Raw genomic sequence first — 24,935 nt, forward strand, 5'->3', positions numbered from 1 at the left:
TTTGACCATGAATTGCTTAGAAATGAATTTCACCTCCTTATATTTGGAACTTTTAAAATATCTTGTTATTCATTTTGAATATAAATATCTTGCAGACAGAGAGCATACTTAGTATAGTTTTGAGTCTTTTTAAATCTACTGAGTGTAATTTTATCACTGAGAATGTGGTGTGTCCTAGTAAAAGTCCTATATGGTCTTGAAAAGAAATTTAAATCTGCATTGTTTCATGGCATACTACATAAATAACCATCAGATTAAATTATTTTCTATGTTGTCACTGATTTAATATCAGCATTGTCTATCAATTACTGAGGGAGGGATGTTGATGTCTCTATCTCTAGCTGTGGATTTGTGTATTTCTTATCACAATTCTGTCAGTTTTTGCATTGTGAATCTGCCAGGCTTGTTATTTATTGAGTTCAAAGTAAGCAGGATTATTAGGTTCTTCTGATAAACTTATGAAATAACAGCCCTTAGCCTTCTCATATGTTTTTTTTTTCTCTGAAATCTAATTAATCTGACATTAATATAGTTTTGGTTGGCTACTTTTGGCATAGCATATATTTTTCCAACTTCTTATTTTGTAACTTTAAATTTAATTGAGTTTCTGTATTCAACACATGGTCAAGTACATATATTTTTTCAATTTCTCAATATCTACCTGTTAATTGGATTGGAGTATGTACCATTTAAATTTAATGCTTTAATTGGCATGGTTGGATTTAAAATTACTACTGTAAGTTTGCTGTTACCCAAATGTCCTTTTGTTTCTTTTCTCCTATTTTTCTGCCTTTGAAAGAATAAATAAATATTTTCTTCATTTCACTGTATAAACTTTTTTTACCTTATTATCTGTATTCTTTGATTTAAGGTTAGTTAGGGTTTAAAGTATACACCCTCAACTGATCTCAGGCAATGTTCAATTAATACAGCATCATCCCTTGAAGAGTCTAAGAACAATAATATCAGCATCTTCCTATTTTCCTATCCTAGATTTTTCAATTTTTGTTATACTTTTACTTCTAAGTTTTTTTAAATCCATAAAACATTTTTACTATTTTTTTCTGACATATTTTAAAGAGATTAAGGATAGTTTCTATATTGGACATTTATTTGTCTCCTTATTCCCTTGCCTGGTTACAGTTTTCTACCTGGTCACCTTTTGTTTTGCCTCCCTAAAACTTTCTACTGTTTTAGATTTTATTCTTTTGATAATTTTTCTCAAGCTTAAGTATGTCTAAAAAGATGTTTGCCTTCTTTTAAAAAATACATATTTTCAACTTTAGAATATTTTTTGAGTTAGAGAAAAGTTGCAAAAATAATTTAAAAATCCATATCCAGTAGTCTCTTTAACAATATCTTATATTTGAATGGTATATTTGTTGCAACCAACATCAATATATTATTAATAATTTTATTCTACTTCTATTTTGATTTCCTTGACATTTTGCTTAATGTCATTTTTCTCTCGTCCAGAGTACCACACTGCATGTAGATGCCATATTCTCTCAGGCTTCTCTTTCCTGTTTTTTTTTTTTTTTTTTCCTTACCTTTGAATTGAAAGAGTTCTTTGTCTGTTTTGGATGCAAGTGCTTTATCAGATACCCATTTTTAAAGTATTTTCTCATGTCTGTGGCAGACCCTTTCATTCTTTCATCAATGACTTTCGTATAGCAAAGGTCTTTATTTTAATAAAGCCCAAATTGTTTTTCCTCTTATGTTGTGTGTATTTGATGCTGAGTCTGAAAATTCATCTACAATCAAAAATAGACCTGTTGTTGTTTTTCTACCTAGAAAAGTTATATTTTTTCATTTTACTTTTAGGTAATGATTAATTCTCAGCTGTTTTGGAAAAACATGTGATGTGCTTCATGTTCATTTGTGTGTGTGTGTGTGTGTGTGTGTGTGTGTGTCCAGCTATAGTATCACCATTTGCAGGCCATAATTGCTTCTAGGAAATTCTGTGTCATTGCCAAAATCTGATTGAGAATATTTGTTTGGGTTTATTTCTGGGTTTTGTGTTCTGTTCCCTTGAGCTATGTGTCTATATTTTCACTAAAGCTACAGTGTCCTGATTATTGTAATTTTATGGTAAACCTTGAAATTTGGTTATAAACCCTCCAGCTTTATTGACTTTAGTAATTTGAAATTTTGACTTTTTCCCTTAACATATAAACTTTAGAATTACTTTGATCATATCCACAAATTAGCTTACTGATAATTTATTGTGATTTTATAGAATTTATACACCAAATGTTACTCTTATGACTTAAAGCATATTTTAGATCAATTTAGAGTAAAAACAAGAAAATATTTTACCTTCATTCATTATTTTTTCAACTCACCTTCTTTATGTGTATTCATATTTCATATTCATACTTACATTATGCCTGAAATACTCCTTTAATATTTTAATAAACATATCTGCTGATATATTTCCTGTTTTTGTTTCCAGATAAAGTCTTTGTTTGTCTTTTCCTTTTTAAGAACAGTCGATTTTATACAGAATTCTGGGCTGTGATTTTTTTTTTTCATTTCAACAGTTTGGATATTTCAATACACTCTTATTATTTGCATGGTTTCTAATTAAAAACCCTCTGTAATTCTTACCCACTTCTTCTAAAGATAAGGTATGTCCCAAATTCCTCTGCTTCCTTTTAAGATTTTGTTTTTATCTTTGGTCTTCACAGTTGAATATGACATGCCCAGGTGGGTTTTCATTTTGATTTTTTTTTTTTTTTTGTCTTTGTTTTTGTCCTTTTTGACATGCTCTGAATGTCTGGAGGAGTGTGACTCTTTAAGAGGATTTTTTTCTTTTGAGGGAAAATCCAGTGAATGACACTGACTGAGCCCCCAATAAGTGTTTTTTAATAAATTATTGTCACTTCTTTCTTATGATTCTCTAATATTGCTAAAACTAAGAAAGCTCTCTAAATGTGATTGGCACAGAAGGCTTGCTTTAAATGAGATATTGTTTTAGACAGCCTTTTCACTGCTGTGACTAAAAGACCTGACAAGGACTATTAGAGGAGAAAAAGTTTATTTAGGGGCTCACAGTTTCAGAAGTCTCAGTCCATAGACAGCTGATTCCATTCCTCAGGGCTCAAGGTGAGGCAGAACAATATGGTGGAAGAGTATGGCAAGGGGAAGCAGCTCACATAATGATCAGAGAGCAGAGAGAGAGACTCCATTTGCCAGATACAAAATAAATATCTTAAAACCATGTCCTGATGCTCACCTTCTCCACCCACACCCTACCCACTCAGTTAATCGATCAGGGGATTAATTCACTGATTGGTTAAGTCTCTGAAACCCAATCATTTGTCCTCTAAACCTTCTTGGATTGTCTCACACATGAGCTTTTGGGGGATACTTCACAACATTCAAAACATAACAGATATCTATCTATCTGTCTATCTATCTATGTCATTTTATATGTTGTGTTATGCAGATATTTTTCCTAAATTATACAGTTATTTTATTTTTTAGGAAAAAAAACATTACAAGGTGACAAGTGCCACAGTAAGATGATCTGGCTGTTATAAGGCTGAAGGTGAACTCTGCTTCTAGGTTGATGGTAATAAAAACCCCAAACATAACAATAAAAAATGTTCTTTAGAATCACAGGAAAAACTCAACCAGCCCTATGATTTAGAGTGGTCAGGATGAAATAGTTAATCACTCAACAATATTTATGAAGTTCCTTTTAGGTAACTAGTATTTAATAATGCATTTTCCTCTACACACAAACAAAAACATATAATTTTACTTTTTCAATCAAGCATAAAATGGTGTATTTCTTGATCCCTGTTTGTCAAAGACTAAAACCAAAGCTGTGAAAAAATTATTAATGATGAAACTCATAAAAGTTATGAAACACTTTTCAGAACAATTATTAAGTTTAGAGTTAATTCTGTTTCAGCAATGCATTTTTTAAATTGATATCTTCATGGAACCATCAAAATTATCAGCACTATTTATAAGCTTAACTATTATTATCAATATTATTACTATCAGTAGCTATAATAATCTTTCTAATATGTACTAATTAATCCTAAACACACCTATTATATATATATATATATATATATATATATATATATTAGATAAATAGATAGATAGATAGATAGTATTTTGGTTTTACATTTAAAATTGAAACAAAAAAGTACTTTTTTAGTTGTTGCAATTGCTGTCTGTTAATTCTGAAGCTACTGGTCTCTGATGTTTGTTTATTTATTTATAGGGAACAGATGAAAGTCTAAAAAAGCAATTGAGGGCAAGATTGCCATGGACAAGGGATATCCTTTCATTGGTACAATTATGAATCCATTTGAAATGCCTTTCTTAACTCCCCCATTTTGGGTTATTCTTGGCAGGATTAAAGGACTTAAATCTGGATTAAAGGATTAGATAACTCATAAACTTGTGTTTTATCTTAGAAAAAAAAAAAACATGTTCACTTAGATTTTTTTTTTTTTTTTTTGTTAAGGGATAAATGACTATTTATTCTTTGCAAGCATCCATTTTCCCATTTAAGCCAAGATAACAAAATATTTTTTTTTTCCTCCAGTCTTTGGCTGTGTGGTTCCTATGTTTGTCTTTCAAATGTTTGAATATGCCTTCAGGGCTACAGAAAGAACACTGCAATGGGGTTAAGCAATCACCATTTCTGGATAATAATGTTATCAGGCAATCATTGCTGTAAATGAGAGTAATACTATGACAAAAACAGAAAAAAATAATTCAATAGAAGTAAAAAATTCTCCCTAAATACTTTGATTTCCAGGCAAAATAAAATATAGACAGTCCTTTTAACATATTTTTATTTTCACCATAAAGACTTTGCTAAGACTTGGATTTAAAAATAATATCCTCAAGACAGACTCATGAGATAACATGTGAATGAAATTCTCTCCTACTTTGTGCATAGTGAATAGGCTTTTGATGTCAAGTAAGGATTTCCTTGGTTATCAAATTGGTTGGGCAATGGTGCTGAGCTGCCAAATGTCTCAGTCTGTGGAGATCCCTGAAAAGTGAAACTTCTTGATCCTGCTAACATCCTTATATCAGAAGGAATACCTAAATCCTAGACTAAATTCCATACCAGGATTTTACTCTTCCATGGCAAAAAGCCCTAGGTAGTGCTGGAAAAGCCAGAAATTTGTAAAACTACATCATGGTTTATTTGTGAAAATATACACTATACTCACAAATCTTTGAAAAGGATTATTGATATATTTCTAAATTTGCTAATTCGAATTTTCTGTTTTTCATTTTTCAAACTCAGGGGTTCCCCTCCCCAAAACATTATGAATATTTAAAAATTGTCCACCTGTTGTCTTGCTACATATAGCCGTGTTTCTTTCTTATATTTTGTTCCAAATTTCAACCTCAGAATACCATGCTAGCAGCTAGCCTCTGACCATTGCCTCCAGGAGGCACCTAGTTCCTTGTCTTCACTTCCTTGCTTCCTCACATTTATTTTTCTTTCTGGAGAAAAATTATGTTGCTATAGAGAAGAAACACTATGCTAACTGAAGTAGCAATAAAATATACCTAGTGATTAATATTCACCCTTACCTTTTTATTGCCATAGGAACTTTTCTTCAACAAATAGTAATTCAGAACAGATAAGTTCTTTGACATAGGATCCAGAGAGTCTGATACACCTAATTTGACCAATTACAACTTTTATGATCTTGAAAAAGTTGCTTAACAGCTCTGTTCTGTGCATCAAGTTTCTTATTGGTAAAATGAGAACAAAAATGGCTCAGAGCAGTAGCTGGCTCATAGTAAATAGTATAGAAGTAAAAATATTTTTATTTGCAAAGAAACAAAATCTCATTGTTAAGGCATTACTCAAAGAATGTCATCCCATTTAATTATATTAGGTTTTCAGACAAGATCTGGTTGATGATAAGGAGTCCTGATAATGGTATTTCCATCAAATGCAACTCAGTGGTAGAGCACTCACTTAGCATGTGCAAGACACTGGGTTCCATCCTCAGCATGGCATAAAAATAAATAAATATAATAAAGGGATTATGTCCAACTACAACTAAAAAAAATATTTAAAAAACTGAACTGACATAAATAAATAAATTTAATTCATGTATTATGCAACTTCAAAGTATTCCTTGGACAAGGGTTTTGGAAATACATTATGATAGAATTTTTAAGAAGTATGAACTGGAACAAAGCATTCTCTCTCTGGCTGGTTTTCATATTATTTTTAAGTTTTGGGGTTAGTTTTGATTTTTGAGTCAGCATCTTCCCTAAGGGGCTAGAAAACCACAGAAGATTAACAAAATATAATTTTGTTTCCTTTTACTTCCCTACTTTGGAAAAAGAGCTTGAAAGAAAGCAGATGGTTATTCAATGCTACTACACTGGTTTTAGGTTAATTAATATTTCCCATCTCATAAATTTTATGTACAAATAAAATTATGAAACTATTTGTCAAGGATTTTTTAAATTTTACCTTTGGAACATGACTGTGTTACTTTAATTTCAGATGGTAAGTATTTACTGATTACTAATTATATTGCCATCATTTCTCAAATATTATGGTCAATTGTTAAGACAATACTCATTATCAAGTTTGTTATTGATGTTCTCCCATATATGTAAAAAAAAAAAAAATCAAACTGGACCCAAGTATATCCACATATCTCTGCCTATAACTACATAATAGGTGTTTGTAAAATATTTCCTCTGTGAAGAGACTACTTACAATTAAAAAGTAATAGGCACCTTGCTTGCATCATAGTTTTAATAATTAATTATTTGGAAAAATAATTAATAACATTAGAGGTGACTGTAAACATTGCCACTTCTTCAGAAAAAGAAACTGCAGAATTCATTATATTAAATGTGAATAAATCTGAATCTTATTGCAAAAGATGTTTTCTTTTTATTTCCATAAATTTTCTGAAAACTAGAGGAAAGAAATATCAAGAAAAGAATGCTCAAATCTTTTTATGTCAATTGTCTTAGTTAATAACCAAATGTATTTTTAGTTTTAATTACATAAATTATATCTTGTTATTTTTAAGCTGAAACTGCCTTTATATTAACATTATTTCATTTATAACTTTATAAACATTTTAAAGCATTATTTGATGCATATCCAATTATATTAATTGAAATATTATTTTGTTCTTTACATTTTTAGGGATTTCTTCTCCTTCATTTTTTACTAACTTCCATTGTTCTAACACAAATAATTAAAAATATATTTTGATTAATGTTATACATGTATGCATTAATAGTAACCAACAAATATTTGTTACTCTCCCTAAAATTACCCATGTTATTTTCCATTTATTCACACTGCATCATATTTTCCTTCCTAGAAAAGTAGAGACTATTAAAAAAGAAAAGAACCTCACAACCTCCCCTAGAAAATTCCAGTTATGTGTAAAATTAACATGATAGAGAACAGTAAAGTGAAACAAGATGTAAAGACCCAATGTTACTGTCAGAAAAAGAAGAAGACGAAGAGGAGGAGACAGTAACAATTTTAACAAAGTTTTGAAAGTAGAAATGTGGTTGGAGAATTGTGTGCTAGTTGTGTTACTATCGCACTCCTCTTCACCTGATCCTTTTCCCATTTTCACTCACATTGATTGGGAGTTCCCATGTGGAATTGAATTAATATTTCATACACTCATGCTTCACATCTTCCCCCTTCTCAGACCCACTATCTCAATAGCCTACCATTTTCTTAGAATCACTTCTTAACAAACCACTTCCAAAAAATTTCCTCACTTCAGGTGTTATGGTTTGGATGTGAGATGTCCCACAAAAGCTCATGTGTGAGATAATGCAAGAAGGTTCAGAGGAGAAATGATTGAGTTGTAAAAGTCTTAACCCAATCAGTGAATTAATCCCATGATAGGGATTAACTGAGTGGTCATTGAAGTGGTAGGGTGTGGCTGGAGGAGGTGAGATGTGGGTCATAGCTTTGGAGTATATATTTGTTTCTGACAAGTGGAGTCTCTCTCTGTGCTTTCTGATCACCATGATGTGAGCTGCTTCTTCCTGCCACCCCCTCCCTCCATGATGTTCTGCCTCACTTGGAGCTGAGGAATGGAGATAGCCTTTTATGAACTAAAACCTCTGCAACTCTGAGCCCTCAAATAAACTTTCCTCCTCTATAATTGTTCTGGACAGATATTTTAGTCACACCATGAAATAGCTTACTAAAGCATCAGGATTAGCTTTTTGGAAACCAACTCAAATGCAATTGACAAGTGATTTAGTACAGTCAATGAAATTACCACCCAGGTTTGTGCAGAGGACATATTGACAATAAGTAAAATAATCAATCCTACAGAATCCCTGAAAATTTCAGCATTTGAAGGTACTATAAAATCAAGGCCAATTCAGCAAACTTGAAAGATTGGTTGCGAATTTGTTAAAAAAAATTTTTTTTCTTCATATCTAACATCTTCATATACCTACCTCATACATGAAAATAGCCTGAACTTGAAGAAACCAAGCACTACAGAAATTAAGAAGAGTGGAGATTAAATATAACACAACATATAAACATGTAGGACCGTCAGCTATCTTTCCTTCCCTAATTCATAGAAAGTTAAGAATTAAGCATATGTCATTCACTCCAAGTGTACACTTTCACCAAAGGAAAGAAAATTTTATCTTGACAAAATAAATAGGTCTAAGGAAAGGAGTTTTAAGAACTAACATTGAAAATATAAGATTGACATTTAAACACTACCATGTGATGAACCCTCAGTGAAACTGGCTTAAACTTGACTAGGAAAGTGCAGCTGGGGATGCAGGACTATTTAGGGAAAAACCTCTATTACCAATACTTAGAAAATGATAATGCCTTAGAAACAGAGACAAAAGAAAACTAAATTACTTTAAAACCAAGAGAAATTTTGCAAATAAGCAGGAAGATTGTGTGCTGTGAATTCAAAAAAATCAGAGAAAAAGGAAGTCCTTGGAAATTGCAAAATAATTACTTTTATACTTCTATCCCTTCCCCACCAGATTGGTAAAAAGATAAATTAAAAGAAATCTCTTCAAGAGTAAGAAAAAGAGCTGAAAAATGGGGATTTAATTGACAATTTGTAGTATTATATTAAAAGTCTCCAACATCTTTTTTTTTTTTTTTAATAGGAAGGATTGCACCCACAGGGGCTCTTATCCATTGTGCCACATCCCCAGCCACTCTTCCTCTTTTGATATTTTATTTAGAAGCAGAGACTGGCTAAGTTGATTAGGGCCTCCCTAAGTTTCTGAGGCTGACTTTGAACCAGTGATCCTCTAGCATAAGCTTCCCAAGCAGCTGGAATTATAGGTGTGTGCCACAGTGCCTGGTATCTCTACTATCTCTCTCATAAGACTTAAAGGAGTGAAGGAAGAAAGGAAAAAAAAAAAAAAAAAAAAACAGAGCAAAGAGTTTAGCAACAAAGGGGTAAAAAATTGTCCTCCCTAAACCAAAGATTGGTCTGAAAGGAACCACAAAGTTCCTGTATAATGAAGGAAAAGAGTCCTGCTCTTAGTCACCTTTTCTTACAATTTCAGATACAAAATGGCAGATTGCAGAAGTGGGGGACATGGGGGGGGGGACAGGGGTGAGTTAAGAGTGTCCAGAAACAAGGAGAAGTAAAGTCACACTGATAAAAAATTGGCATGATTTCTTAACAGCACAATGGATTTAATGAAACAATGCCTTCATTTTTATCCCATGGTGAATAGCCCATAGAAGACATTTTCATACATGCAAGGTATCAAATAATTATGTCCTTTGATTTCCTTTTAATCTACTTAAAAGTGGGTTTTAGCAAACAAAAGAGCAAACTAAAAATAAAAAAGAGATAGGGTACAGCAAAGCAGTGAAGTTACCCTAATTAAGTTCATATTCTAATAAAATAGGCAATAAATAATTATGTAGCAGATTGCGATAAATATTAAATATAAAATGAAAACAGGGTAAAGAGACAAAGATGTGATGGTTGGGGGATACTTTGACTAAGCTTCAAAAGAAACTTCCTTGGGACATGAGAAACAGAACAGCCAGCCAGATGAAGAATGGATAAAAGTTGTTCTAAGCAGGGTGTGTAGCAAGTAATGGATCCTGAGAAGGAAAAGTGGTTGGTTTTCCAAGAAAACAGAGTGACCTGGGCAGGTGATAAGCTGGGGTGTATATGGGGTAACAAAGTTGAAGAAGTAGAAGTAGTGATTTTATAAGAATATATTTGGCTTTGGGAAAGACTTTGGATTTTATTTTGTGACTGCCTATCAGAATCTGCAGGAAGATTTTGAACCACATGGTGGTATGACCTGGTTTACCTTCTTTAAATTTTGATAAATGGAGAATAACTGGGAAGATATCATAACTAGAAGCAAAGAAACCAGTTCTGTACTTGTGTTTTATACCACTTTTAAATCCCATTCTTTATTATGACTCTGTTTTCCAAAAAATAATATTTTAAATTAGTACTATGACTATCATCTACCTTTATATTTGAAATATTTTGGTAATATAAGGACTGTAAATATAGCCTTATATTTAACAGGATACAATGAACAACCCCAAACATCCAGGTAAAATTTCTCTAGAACTGAGTTTTTGTTATATGATCATTTCTCATTTGTGACTATTCATTAGCACTTCTGGGTATAAAGTTTCTAGGAAAACATTAAAATGACTAAATTGTAAAATTATGCACTCTAGAGCCAGTAATCAAAATGCCTGACAGTCTTCAATAGCATGGGGCCAGAGAAGACATTTTGAATCACTACGTAGGAAAAATAAATGAGTGTTATGCTTTGGATGTGAGATGTCCCCCAGAAGCTCATATGTGAGACAATGCAAGAAGGCTCAGGGGAGAAATGATTGGGTTGTGAGAATCCTAACCCAATTGGTGATTTAATCTTCTAATAGGGATTAACTGAGTAGTAAATGAAGTAGTAGGGTGTGGCTGGAGGAGGTGGGATTTAGGGTGTGGCTTTGATCTATATATTTGTATCTGGAGAGTGAAGTCTCTCCCTCTGTTTCCTGATCACCATGATGTTAGCTGCTTCCCTCTGCCCTACTCTCCAACATGATGTTCAGCCTCATCTTAGCCCGAGATGGAGCGGACCTTCTATGGACAAAGGCATCTGAAACCTTGAGTCCTCAAATAAATCTTTTCTACTATACAATTGTTCTGCTCAGATCCTTTAGCTGCAGCAATGAAAAAGCAGGCAAAAACAATGGTTTATCTGTTTATATGCAGAAACAAATTTGAATTATCAAAACCTGTTTTAACAAGGGAAGTTAGCCTGATAGTCTAATTAAATACAAAAAGAAAATTGGCTATATTCATGTTAACTTTATTTTCTTTTGTCATTTGTTCCAGCTTACTATTTTATTTTCTTTTCTCACTACAAAAAAGACAAAATATTTTTAACTAAAAGAAATATATATTTCGTAAGTAGACGAAACGGCTATTTTAAAACCGTCTTTGCTATATTAAATTTATCCTGGGACATATGCTAGAAATGGAAACTAGAGTCATAATGTGCTTTTGGTCCTCTGGGAAACTTCTTTAACTCTACAGGCAATGAAGATCATCATAAATCCTCAGTACAGTAATCCAGAAACTGCTAATGATTGCATTCTTGCATGTTAAAGAAGATGTGCAGGGTCAGCAAAGAACCACTAATGACAAGCATGAAGAAGATGGAAGTCATGGCTTGCCTGCACAGGGGAAACTTTACATGCAGACTTTGGCTTTCAAGCTCAAAAGTTGTCAAGAAGTTCCATTTGCCACATATTCCAAATGATGCGCTGATTAAGAAAGGTCAGTATGTCTTTTGGGAAGTTGACAGTAGTGATATAGTAACTATGCAAAGCTCAAGTCTCTGGAGTAGTATTTGTGTCTAATCTATATGGTCACAGGAAATATAACTGCCAAGAATGCCATATTCATCATCTTGAGTGGTTTTATCAGCACTACCTGATGTCGCACTCAAAAGAAAAATCACCAAAAATTTGCTTGGCCATTCAATCATGTATCCTTTGTGAAATATGCTAGGGGCCAACTGTGTGCCCGCTGTTGAGATAATAAAGGTGGAAAAAAGACACCGTCCCTGCCCTCATTATGCTCAAAAAATAAGAGGAAAAATAGACAAAGGAAACACTGTACTCTAAAGTGATAATTGCAATTGTGGAAGTAAAATCAATATGGTAGGGGAAGTAATAAGTAGATCTGGGAAAATCTCCATAAAATATGTTTCTGTAACCTAAGATTAAAGGCAAAGCTATAGAAAATGTAAAGATTTTTATTTATACATCAGAAAATAGTAATATTTTTCATATTTTCAAAATTCTTTATACATGAATTTCTGGTTTTAAAATATGAATTCCAACTCCCTTACTTTTCTACTCTACTATATAAGCAAAGGTCATTCTTCATTAATTATCCAGCCATAAAAGTATTTATTATATGCTTGGAATACACAATTGCCTGTTCTAGAATCTGGCAAAAACAATGAAAACAGACACATTTATTTTTCTGTGATATAGTTTATATTGTAAGAGCTGGCATATATTATTCAAGAGAATGTAGAAATAAAAATTAGAAATAGTTCCCGGCACGGGAAGTAGACTGCTAACATCAACCCTCCAGCAATTAACCACTATAAAATCCCTCACAAAATACGGAAAAAAAAAAAAAAAAAAGACTTGAAGGTTCTCTAAAGTGAAATGTGCCAAGTGTAGTTTAGAAAGGAATCAATATAGAAAATGGAATCAGCATGGGGTGAGTCTCTTAGTTTTGCAGTTTTAGCCCAATGATAGGCCATGTTCACTGCTGGGCTTAGGGAAGCTGAGTCTCTGAGAAAACCTGCTATCTTTCTGGGTGAAGCAATATAGCAGAAAGCCTGAAGGATCACAGTCACCAGAAATTGGGGAAACAATTTCAGATAAAGAGTTTCAATGCACAGGACTCCAGTTTATCCATATTAACTCTGACCAGGGAGCTGGCTGACCTTTGAACTTCTGAATAGGGTAAAAACACTTAACTCAGGATCCATGTTCTTCCCCTTATTGAAGAGACAGATTTTACATTTTGCTCATCAAGGCCACTAATTGCAGAAGCAAACAACAACAAAAAACACTCTTTGAAAGAATATAATGAAATCTACAGCCTCTAAAATAACATTCACAATGTCTAGAATAAAATTAAAAATTATTTGACATACAAAAAAACAGGAAACTGTGACCCATTTTCAAGTGAAAAGCCTCAGAAGCTAATAAGGAGATGAGTCAAAGATTTTAGCAGATCGTGTCTGTATGTTTAATGAATTAAAAGAAGTAGGATTGCAATGAAAGAAAATACATGAAATCTCAGAAGACAAGGTTATTTTAAAAGAACAAATTAGAAATTTTATAACTATAAAAATAAATTATCTGAAATTAAAAACTTTACCATTTGGATTCAATAATAGAGAAAAGAGACTGTGAACCTGAAAATACATTAGTAGAACTCATATCATCTGAAGAGCAGAAAGAGAAAAAATAATAGAAAAAAGTTAAGATCAAGGATTCATTGACTTATATGAAAATAGGTTCTAAAATTCCCATAGAATTCTAAAGGGAGAAAACACAAATGACAGAGTATTTGAAGCAATAAGAACTCAATAGCTAATTTAATGAAGCACAAATAGTTTTAGAAATTCTGTGAATCCCACATGGATTGATATGACTAAAACTATATCTTGACACATCATAATCAATTCACTAAAAATAAAGATAAAGAATTTATATTGAAAGAGCCTACGCAACACACATTATAAGTTTTATAGAAAAATGTATTTGAATGACTGGACTTCTCAGGAGAAACCACAGAGATAAGTACACAATGGCCAAAATTTTTGAAGAACTAAAACAAACCAACAAACCAGCAAACAAACTCAATTCAGGATTTCATGTTCAGTGAAATAGCTTTCAAAATTAAAACAAGCTAACAGCACCTCAGGAAAAACAATGTCAAGAATTATATATAAATCATTTCAGAAATTGCATGAAGACTTAGTTTTCCCAATTTGTTTTATGAGATCATAATTTTGGCACCAACGCATACATTAAAAAAGACAAGAGTCACATAAAAATATTACTAACAAACAAATCATGTCATTATAAGTAACAGTCTGGGAAAAAAAAAAAAAAAAGTCAAGTCAGAAATGGAACAAGCAACCAGAAGCCATAACGTATAAAAAGGTTGAAAACTAATGTTCGGTGTCCAGGAATTCATAACTTTTGCTGGGGAAGGCAGGAGGGAAGGACAGAAACAAGGCCCAAGGATACAAGAATCTGCTGTTAACAGGAGAAAGGGAAACCTTGGAATGGAACACACCTACGTGAAGATAGAGCCACACATTACCCATGTGTCCCGCACAGGATTCCTCGATCTAGTTAAAAGGAAAGTATGGGAACCTTACTATGGTAAAGATGAGAGAAAAAAGTTAAAAGATGGATTGTAAAAATATTCTGTTGATTCAGAGACAACAGTAATTGAGACTAGATCAAAATAGAATATTGGGCAAAAACAGAAGTTGCTGGAAAATACAGGAATAACTCAAGGACTCATAATTGGAGAGGACCTAGAGAGAGAGAGATCTTTTACCTAAAGACATTTAAATCCTTGTATTTCTCACCAGCAACTCACAAATAAGAAACAATCTGAATGAAGACTGTCTATTCCTAGCATTTTTAGGAGGAATGCCATAGTACTACAGCCATTGGGGCTTACATGGAGACACTGAGAAGACTCAAAGAATCTGTAGATTCTGAAATAGAAAAAAAGGGGTGGAAGGGGTAAAAAGCAGAAAGAACACATTTGGAAATTTATTCTGAAGTTTGACTTCCAGACAAGGTCTGTTTTATCTTTTAGGATGTTTTCCCAGATATATATCTTACTGCTGGGAGCCATTAGCCAAGTAGATATGACAATTTCCTTGCCAGCGTACCCCATGTTGCTGACATGTTGCAGTGACATTGAATGTAGGTGACCTTGCTCAAGGACCAAGGCAGATTAGGGTGTTCCCGGTTTTAAGATAATCGTGTTTAGGGCGTTCCCAGTTTAGGTTCCAGGTTTAAGGTTTAAGATTATTCCTGCTGGGAATAGGGCGTATCCTGCTGCCTGAGTTCCGCTTGAGTTCTCATGGGATTCAGACAGTATATTTTGGAGATAGAAGCCCAGTGGAGGTGGATTTTGGGCAGAGAAGGTGGATTTGGGCAGAGAACGTGGATTTCCCCAGAACGTGATTGTAGACGGCTGGTGTGAGTTCGGGAATAAAGAGTTGCTGTTTGAATCTACAAGCTGTGTGGTGGTTCGTGATTGTGTGCCCAGCCAGACTGTGGCATTTGGCGGCTCGTACGGGGAACTTCTAAAGCTTGGAGGTAAGTGAAATTGCTCGCCCCTGAGGAAGAGCGAAAGAATGGGTGACCAATTCAAAAAACAATGTGTTATTGTTTTGATTTATCTTGTTTTTGTTTCAAGCTGCCTATCCCTAGAAATTTCTCAGGCAAACTGGAAAAAATGGTTGACTAAAGGTTTGAAGTTTGTCGGCCCTGAGGAAGAGAAAATTGATACAATGATTTTTTATTCCGTTTTTGTTTCATTCAGTTTCGGCTTTGTTTTGTGCTATCTTATTGGGTTGCGTTATCTTTATAGTAGATTAGAAATAAGTAAAAAACAAACCGAAAAGATGTTAAGTAAATTGTTAGAGGTTCAGACCATGGAGAAAGACATTTTAGATCAAACAAAAGAGAAGGTCTCTCGAGCTAGTCAGACAGAGGAAGAAAATTTAAAGGAAAAGGGGTTGTTAGGAAAAAGGCCACAACAGGAGGCTGTTACTAACTCCGTTTTATCACAAGAGGGCGTAATTCAACCAACAGCCCCACCGATGGAGACAGCTGAGTGGCCCTCAAACCCCGTAGTTGATAAATGGGATCCTGAGACAGGACCTCAAAGATTAGCATGCCCTGTACTTGAACAGGCAGGAGGGCAGCGAATTCACCGTGCTTTAGATTTTAAAACAGTGAAGCAGTTAAAGGAGGCTGTAACAACCTATGGTCCCCAAGCTCCCTTCACGGTAAGCATGGTTGAGTCCATTACTAACTTGGACATGACGCCAGCAGATTGGGCTAGCATGTGTAAATCTGTACTAAATGGAGGACAATATTTGTTATGGAAGGTTGCCAATGAGGAATTTTGCACGGAGACAGCTAGGCGAAATGCAGCAGCTGGTTACCCTCAAAGAAATCTAGATATGTTGTTAGGAAAAGGACCTTATGAGGGTCAACGGCAACAAATTGAATATGATCCTGCTATATATGCACAAATTGCTGCAGACGCAGTTAGGGCATGGAAGACTTTACAAGGACATGGAGATTTACAAGGTCAGCTATCTAAGGTAATACAGAGAGCTAATGAACCTTACGCTGACTTTGTAGATAGGCTAATTCAAACGGCTGCCAAAATTTTTGGGGATACAGAAAAAGCAATGCCATTAATAAAACAACTGGCTTATGACCAAGCAAATCGTTGCTGCAGAGAGGTTATTAGACCATGGAGACATGAAGATTTAAACACATATATTAAATTATGTAGAGATATTAATGAACAAGGGCAAGTCTTGGCAGCTGCAGTACAACAGGCTTTAGATGCCAGGCCAAAAACATGCTATGATTGTGAACAAACAGGACATTTTAAAAGGAATTGCCCCATAGGAGGAGGGTTTAACAAAAGTAGGTATCAAAGGAATAGAATACCGGGTATTTGCCCACGATGCCGTAGAGGGAGACATTGGGTTAATGAATGCCGTTCTCAAACCACCATAGAAGGTACTCCCTTATCAAAAAACGGACAAAGACCAGGTATTTATCCAAGATATCGTGGAGAAAGGCATCAGGCTCCATTGCCAAAAAACGGACAGGGGGGCCCAATGCTCCGGGGCCCACAACCACAAATATACGGGGCAGTGGAGGATCCCAGCAACACCATCAGGGTAGTGCCCAGGACACATTGTCCATTAAATCCCTCATCAGACAAACCCGAGGGAGCGCAGGGTTGGACATCTGCGCCTCTGCCAGAGCAGTATTAACTCCAGAGATGGGAGTTCAAATCATTCCCACAGGAGTAAAAAGACCTCTTCCCCAAGGAACAGTAGGCTTATTACTGGGACGTAGTTCATCTACATTAAAAGGACTTATGGTAAGTCCTGGGGTAATTGATCCCGATTATGTAGGTGAAATAAAAATTATAGCTAGTTCTCCAAGAGGTATATCAGTAATTTCACCTGGAGATAGAATAGCACAGTTGTTAATAATACCCAGCCTACATAATAAATTTCCTAGTCATAGTGTAGAAAGAGGTTCCAGGGGATTAGGCTCCACAGGTGTAGATTGGGCTATGTTGTCTTTAAATTTAGATTCTCGCCCAATGCTAAAACTAAATATTCAAGGTCATGAGTTTAATGGGCTACTGGACACAGGAGCTGACCTTAGCATCATATCTCGTCAAGAATGGCCAAAACATTGGCCATTACAACAAGCCACTCAAACGCTTCGAGGCCTAGGAGTGGTGACTAATCCCCATAGAAGTTCTATGATATTAGATTGGAAGGATCCTGAAGGATGTGAAGGAACTATACAGCCATAGGTATTGGATCATCTTCCTATAAATTTATGGGGACGAGATGTCCTAGATCAATTAGGTTTGACGTTAACAAATAACATCAATCCTAATGCGCCCACTACTAGGGCTAGACAAGGCTTTAGGAAAGAAAAAAGATTAGGAAAACAAGGGCAAGGTATAGCAGCACCAGTACAAATAGATCAAGGAACAGACAGACATGGGTTGGATTTTCAGAAAGGGCCACTGAGACAATCAAAATTACTTGAAAATCAGAAAGACCAGTGTGGGTTCCTCAGTGGCCCCTGACTAAAGAAAAGACACAAGTAGCCCATGATCTGGTCAAACAACAATTAGCGGAAGGACATATACAACCTTCCATATCTCCCCATAATACTCCCATTTTTGTCATCAAAAAGAAATCTGGTAAATGGAGATTATTGCAAGATTTAAGAGCCATTAATAATGAGATGGTTATTATGGGACCTGCTCAATCAGGGATTCCTCAATTGTCTGCTTTGCCAAAAACCTGGCATGTTTTAGCTATAGATATTAAAGATTGTTTTTTTTTTTCAATTCCAATTCATCCCAAGGATAGTCCACGTTTTGCATTTACTATCCCTGCATTAAATCATGAAGGTCCTGATCAGAGATATGAATGGAAAGTACTCCCTCAAGGGATGGCTAACAGTCCAACTATGTGTCAAATATATGTTAACAAAGCAATCCAGCCACTTAGAAATCAAAATCCTGAACTACAAATATTTCACTATATGGATGATGTATTATTGGCACATAAAGATAAAAACATATTGCTGGAATGTTATGCCACACTTACAAACTTATTAAAAAATTATAATCTAGAGATAGCAATAGATAAAGTACAATTAAATTTTCCAATTAATTATTTAGGAGTTCTATTATCCTCAACCATGGTCCGTCCACCAAAAATTCAAATACGAGTAGATCAACTCAAATCACTTAACGACTTTCAAAAGTTATTGGAAGACATAAATTGGATAAGGCCTTATCTAGGTATACCAACAGGAGAGTTGGGACTTTTATTTGATATTCTCAAAGGTCCATCAGATCCAAATTCACCCCACATGTTAACTCCTAAAGCAAGAAAGGCATTAAAAATTATTGAAACATATATGGAAAATATGCATTTGGATAGAATTGATATAAGTTTGCCTTTATTATTTATTGTACTACCAACAAAAAATATTCCTACAGGAGTATTTTGGCAAGAAGGTCCATTATTATGGATACATTTATCTTATTCTCCTAACACTATTCTTACTAGGTATCCTGAGGCTGTAGGACAATTAATACTCAAAGGAATAAAAGCAGCGAAGGGAGTGTTTGGAATTTCTCCCAATAAAATTATTACTCCATATACTATGGATCAAATTGATGAGTTAGCTAATGAGTTAAATACTTGGGCAATAATCATGTGTAAATCTAATGTTTCATTTGATAATCATTTACCATCTAATCCTTTGTTGTCTTTTTGGTCTAAGCATCCTGTAGTTTTTCCTAAAATGACAAGAAAAACACCTATCATGAATGCTCCAAATATTTTCACTGATGGGTCAAATAATGGTACAGCAGCAGTAGTTACCCCTGATCAAACTTTTACATTTTTAGTACCCAAACAATCAGCTCAAAAGGTAGAGCTTAATGCAGTTTTACAAGCTTTTTTGATGTTTAAAGATTCTGTATTTAATTTATTTTCTGATAGTCAGTATGTAGTTAATGCTATAGTATCTCTTGAAGATGCTGGTAGGATTTCCCCTTCTTCTACTGTTTTCCACTATACAAAGTCTAATCTGGGACAGAAAATATCCATTCTTCATAGGACATATTAGGGCACATACAGGATTGCCTGGAGCCCTTAGTTTAGGCAATGATTTAGCAGATAAAACTACACATGACATACATATTTTCTCTACATTTGAAGAAGCTACAAATTTTCATAAAAGGTTTCATGTTAATGCTAATACTTTACAAAAGTGTTTTAAAATAACTAAGGAACAAGCCAGACATATAATAAAACAATGTCAAAATTGTGTGACATTTTTACCACAAGTTAATCTTGGAGTCAATCCTAGAGGACTGATACCTAACCATATTTGGCAGATGGACGTCACACACTTGCCAGAATTTGGAAAATTAAAATATTTACACGTTACAGTTGATACTTCTTCTGGATTTTTGATGGGCTCCCTTCATGCCGGAGAAAAAACTAAAGATGTTATAGCTCATTGCTTACAAAATTTTGCCACTGTGGGCGTTCCTAAACAGTTAAAAACCGATAATGGTCCTGGCTATACCTCTACCTCTTTTAAACAATTTTGCTCATCATTTGGTATTACTCATATAACAGGAATCCCATACAATCCACAGGGACAAGGCATAGTTGAAAGAGCTCATCAAACTATTAAAACATACTTATTAAAGCAAAAAGAGGGAATTGGAAAGGGGTATATATCCCCCAAAGATAAACTTAAAATAACCCTTTTTACTCTAAACTTTTTAAATTTGGATTCATCAGGACTTAGTGCTGCGGAAAGACATATGTATCCAAAAAATGTACATAAGCCTAAAGTACTTTGGAAAGATATTCTAACAGGACAATGGAAAGGTCCTGACCCAGTGATTGTCTGGAGTCGGGGGTCTGTTTGTGTTTTTCCACAGGGAGAACAGCAGCCCATTTGGATTCCAGAGAGATTAACTAAAACAGTCTCTACAGATCGAAAAGAAGATGATTTGACTCAAATCCATAACAGCTGATATCCAGAACTCCAGCTTGGCCATTCTTACATCTGCGACAGTGATTAACCAGGATGCTTTTTTCAATAGCTATTTTATTATTGCATTTTTCCACATCATAAGGTTCTATTTTTATTTTTTGAGCTCATACAAACCTAGGTTGTCAGTTTTATTTTTTGACTGTGGAGTTTTTAAACATTGCAATGGAGATTTTACCTAGGTAAAGCTACAAGGCCTTTACTATTTTCTTATGTGTTGTACGTTTGTGTACACTCTTGTGTTTTGTGTTGTATGTCTGTATGTGCGTATGTCCATATTTCTTATATGAGGAGCGCTCATGAAAAAATGGATCCGAATTATTATTATTTTTATTCACGTGATTTAAATGGTTTAATTTAAATTAGGTAAACAGCTGTTAAAGATTGTTTTTAAAGGTGGTTAACAGATCTGTTTGTTTACTAATTTAAATTAGGTAAACAGCTGTTAAGGATTGTTTTTAAAGTAGGATAACAGATCTGTTTGTATACTTTCACCTTTCCTTTTCATTATATTTAATAATTCTTTTCAGGATAATGTCTTTTTAGCATCATTGCCAGAATTCCCATCTCCATCCCAGTGCCGGTGAAGACAGCTTCTATGATAGCTATCACAGTAAGCTGTATAAACTGATGCATCAATGAATATAACTCAACAAGTAATGCTCAATCAAGGAGTCAACTTACTTTGGGAGGAGACGGATTTTGGGAGGAAATGGACATATTGATAGATTCCTCCGCTTTGAACTGCTTGCAGAACTTGCCTGGACTATGTAACTATCGTTTGGTGCAGCAAATTGTGGTAATGCTGACATATCTTTGCTGATGGTGTCGCTAGTGATGCAATTTTTATTTCCTTGCCAGCGCACCCCATGTTAATTGTGGTAGTGCTGACATATCTTTGCTGATGGTGTCACCAGTGATGCAAATTTTTTCCCAAGGAGCCGTCAATTGGCTTGGTGTCGTGGCATTTCTGTATCCTCCTCCCTTCTGCTAGTGATGGTCTAAAATTTGGGGGCCAATGGCTTATGCTGGACCGGTAGTCAGTGACGGGTATGATCCAATTGCAGTGGTATCAACCTAAGACAGGAGGCTGACGCCTAAAGGTCAGTTTTCCGATGACGGGTAAGAACCATATGTTGAATTGGACAACCTACCAGGCACGGTCCATAAGCCACATTAACCTCACTCCCCCAGTGGCACCAAGGCCAAATTTGGGGGCCAACAGAGGTGAGGCAAAGAACCTCACCCCCCCACTGGTGCATAGACCTATCCACAAGTATGGCTGTATGCTGGACCAGTAGTCAGTGACAGGTATGATTCAATTGCAGTGGTATCAACCTAAGACAGGAGGCTGACGCCTAAAGGTCAGTTTTCCGATGACGGGTAAGAACCATATGTTGAATTGGACAACCTACCAGGCACGGTCCTTAAGCCACATTGCTTGTTGTTTAATTAATCAGAAGGGGGGAGATGCTGGGAGCCATTAGCCAAGTAGGTATGACAATTTCCTTGCCAGCGTACCCCATGTTGCTGACATGTTGCAGTGACATTGAATGTAGGTGACCTTGCTCAAGGACCAAGGCAGATTAGGGTGTTCCCGGTTTTAAGATAATCGTGTTTAGGGCGTTCCCAGTTTAGGTTCCAGGTTTAAGGTTTAAGATTATTCCTGCTGGGAATAGGGCGTATCCTGCTGCCTGAGTTCCCCTTGAGTTCTCACGGGATTCAGACAGTATATTTTGGAGATAGAAGCCCAGTGGAGGTGGATTTTGGGCAGAGAAGGTGGATTTGGGCAGAGAACGTGGATTTCCCCAGAACGTGATTGTAGACGGCTGGTGTGAGTTCGGGAATAAAGAGTTGCTGTTTGAATCTACAAGCTGTGTGGTGGCTCGTGATTGTGTGCCCAGCCAGACTGCGGCATTTGTGCCCAGCCAGACTGCGGCATCTTACTATAACATCTAAGTGTGTATTTTGCACTGCTAGGAAGACGATAGATTTTTGCAATTAAAATTCAATTGGCTGGCATGAGAAATTAGATATTGTTATCATTTATATTGCAATGATTTACTAAATGTAATGATTAAATTTAACAATCAATGAGTAAATTTAATAATTGCCATAATGTATGTTTTGATAAATTAATAATTTACTAAGTTATGGACACTTTTATTATGAGAATGAAAGTGATTGGGTAACAGTGAATTAGTAAACAAACTCTGTGAAAAGTTTGTTTACAACTTAGTTACAACCTTAAGAGAAATAGAGAAGAAACATAGGAAAGTAACAGACAAAAATAACTGAAGATTTCATTAGGCATCAAATGTCCATGGAAGAGCAAGTGTTTACCTTTCTTCATTATCCTGTATCACAAGATGGTCCTAGACATCAGAAATAGGCTAGTTATGATTCTATAACCAAGTCTCATTGTAGATTAAATGAGCTACTGTGGATTGTTTGGGGAAAGCCTGAGTTCCAGTTGTAGCATCCTCATTTTTTTAAGTGAAATAAATGTGTTTTGTGTTTTAAAAAGACCTAATTTATAATTTGGAAAGACAGGATGCTGACATACTTCAATTATTATATTAGTAATAGTCCCAAATCCTCTAAGATTGTAGTTGTTTAAGTTGTAATTCTTTGTATATAATTTTACTATTTTGATATAGGACTAAGAGATGACATAACTTAAAGCAGAAATTGTATTTAAAACAATGCAAACAAAGAGCATGTCATTATTGACCTGGAGTAGCTCCAACAGAGGCAAATAGTTGCTTTGAACATAGTTTTTGAAAGTTTGATATCAGCAGTATTTCATGCAGTCATGGGTTTCTATTTCACTGGATCAAGTTTAGGTCTAATTTTAAAGTATAATAATGATTTTTTTTTTTTGGGGGGGGGGTACTGGGAATTGAACCCAGGGGCACTGGACCACTGAGCCACATCTCCAGCCCTATTGTTTTGTATTTTATTTAGAGATAGGGTTGGGTTGCTTAGTGGCTCACCTTGCTGAGGCTGGCTTTGAACTCATGATCCTTCTGTCTCAGCCTCCTGATCCCCTGGGATTACAGGCATGTGTCACCACGCCCAGCCAATAATGAATATTTTGGGCAAATTTTGGGTGAAATCTTGACACTCAGATTTGATACTCAAAACATAAGAACAATGGTTGATAATTTTGGTTTATAATAATGGTTTATAATTTTTGGTGGATATGTGTTCATATCAGGTGGCCATCAAATAGAATCAAGGACTGTGTTTGAGTTTAGAGGAATTTCTTTTCTGATCACAATTTCATTCTTATTATCAGTCTTGTAAAATAAAGTCCAATTATATTCCAGCTGATGAGAATGACACTACTCAAAATATTTTTCTATCCTGTACTTCTCATCATTTTACCTAGTGGCTTGACATTAATTCATGGTGGAGAGAGTAGCTAAACTTTTAAACATTTTTCTTAAATGGGAATCTCCAGAGTAAAATCTATCAAGCCATTCTTGTGTACAAATATAGGAAGAAGCCTGGGAATAAGAAGGAAAGAAGTGTGTTGGGCAAAGTAAAGTTACTGATAAATACATCTCTGGCCAAAAGTGTATATAAAGTTTCAAAATATGATTTTAGATCATATATTGAGATGCAATGCATTTACTGTTAAAATATTAACTCAAATGCTTATTTGAGTTTCTGCTAGTTGAGTTACTAATGGCAACACCCAAATCCTGTATCAGAAGTAAATTTTATCTTTAAAATGCTGGATAAGAGTATTTAAAAATATCATGGTACGAGAGTGGTATTGAGCATCTTTTGCCAAACTGATTAATTCTTTACTAATTTAAGTTTTGAATTCAGACAGCTTTTATAACAGTGTTTTTAAATTCAAAGACTAGGAACATGAATCAAAATGTCCTTGAGCACATGAATTAGTGAGAGGTTGTACAATGTGTCAACATTAAATTGGTGACTAGCAGTTGCAAGAATGATCTATGTGAGAATCAATATTGCTATTAAACTTAATGCTACACCTATTTGTCCTTATAGATGTTGACCATTTTCAGATTACTTTTATTTAATTCCAGTTGCAGATCATGAAAATCTGTTAAGACTTTTTTAAAATTTTATTATGATATCATGGTAAACTAGAAATAAAATTGACTAAATTAGTTAAAATATGATCTATATTCAAGCAAATGTTATTTGCACATTATAAAGGAACTAAATTTTTATTATACATAGACACTGCTGGTACATTAAGTTATGCTTTTATGTCATATGTAAATTATTATCAAGTGACAAATGGATAAAGTCACCTTTTAGGAGCATAAATTACTATAGGGATATATGTTGTATATATGCATATATGTTGTGTATGTGTCTATAGACATGTACATGCACACATACATGCACACACTAGTACACATATATATGGCTAAAACATTATTTTAGTAGATTGTGAATTATGTCTAGATTCAAA

Source organism: Marmota flaviventris, chromosome 13 (assembly GCF_047511675.1).
Source record: "Marmota flaviventris isolate mMarFla1 chromosome 13, mMarFla1.hap1, whole genome shotgun sequence".
Classification (NCBI taxonomy): domain Eukaryota; kingdom Metazoa; phylum Chordata; class Mammalia; order Rodentia; family Sciuridae; genus Marmota; species Marmota flaviventris.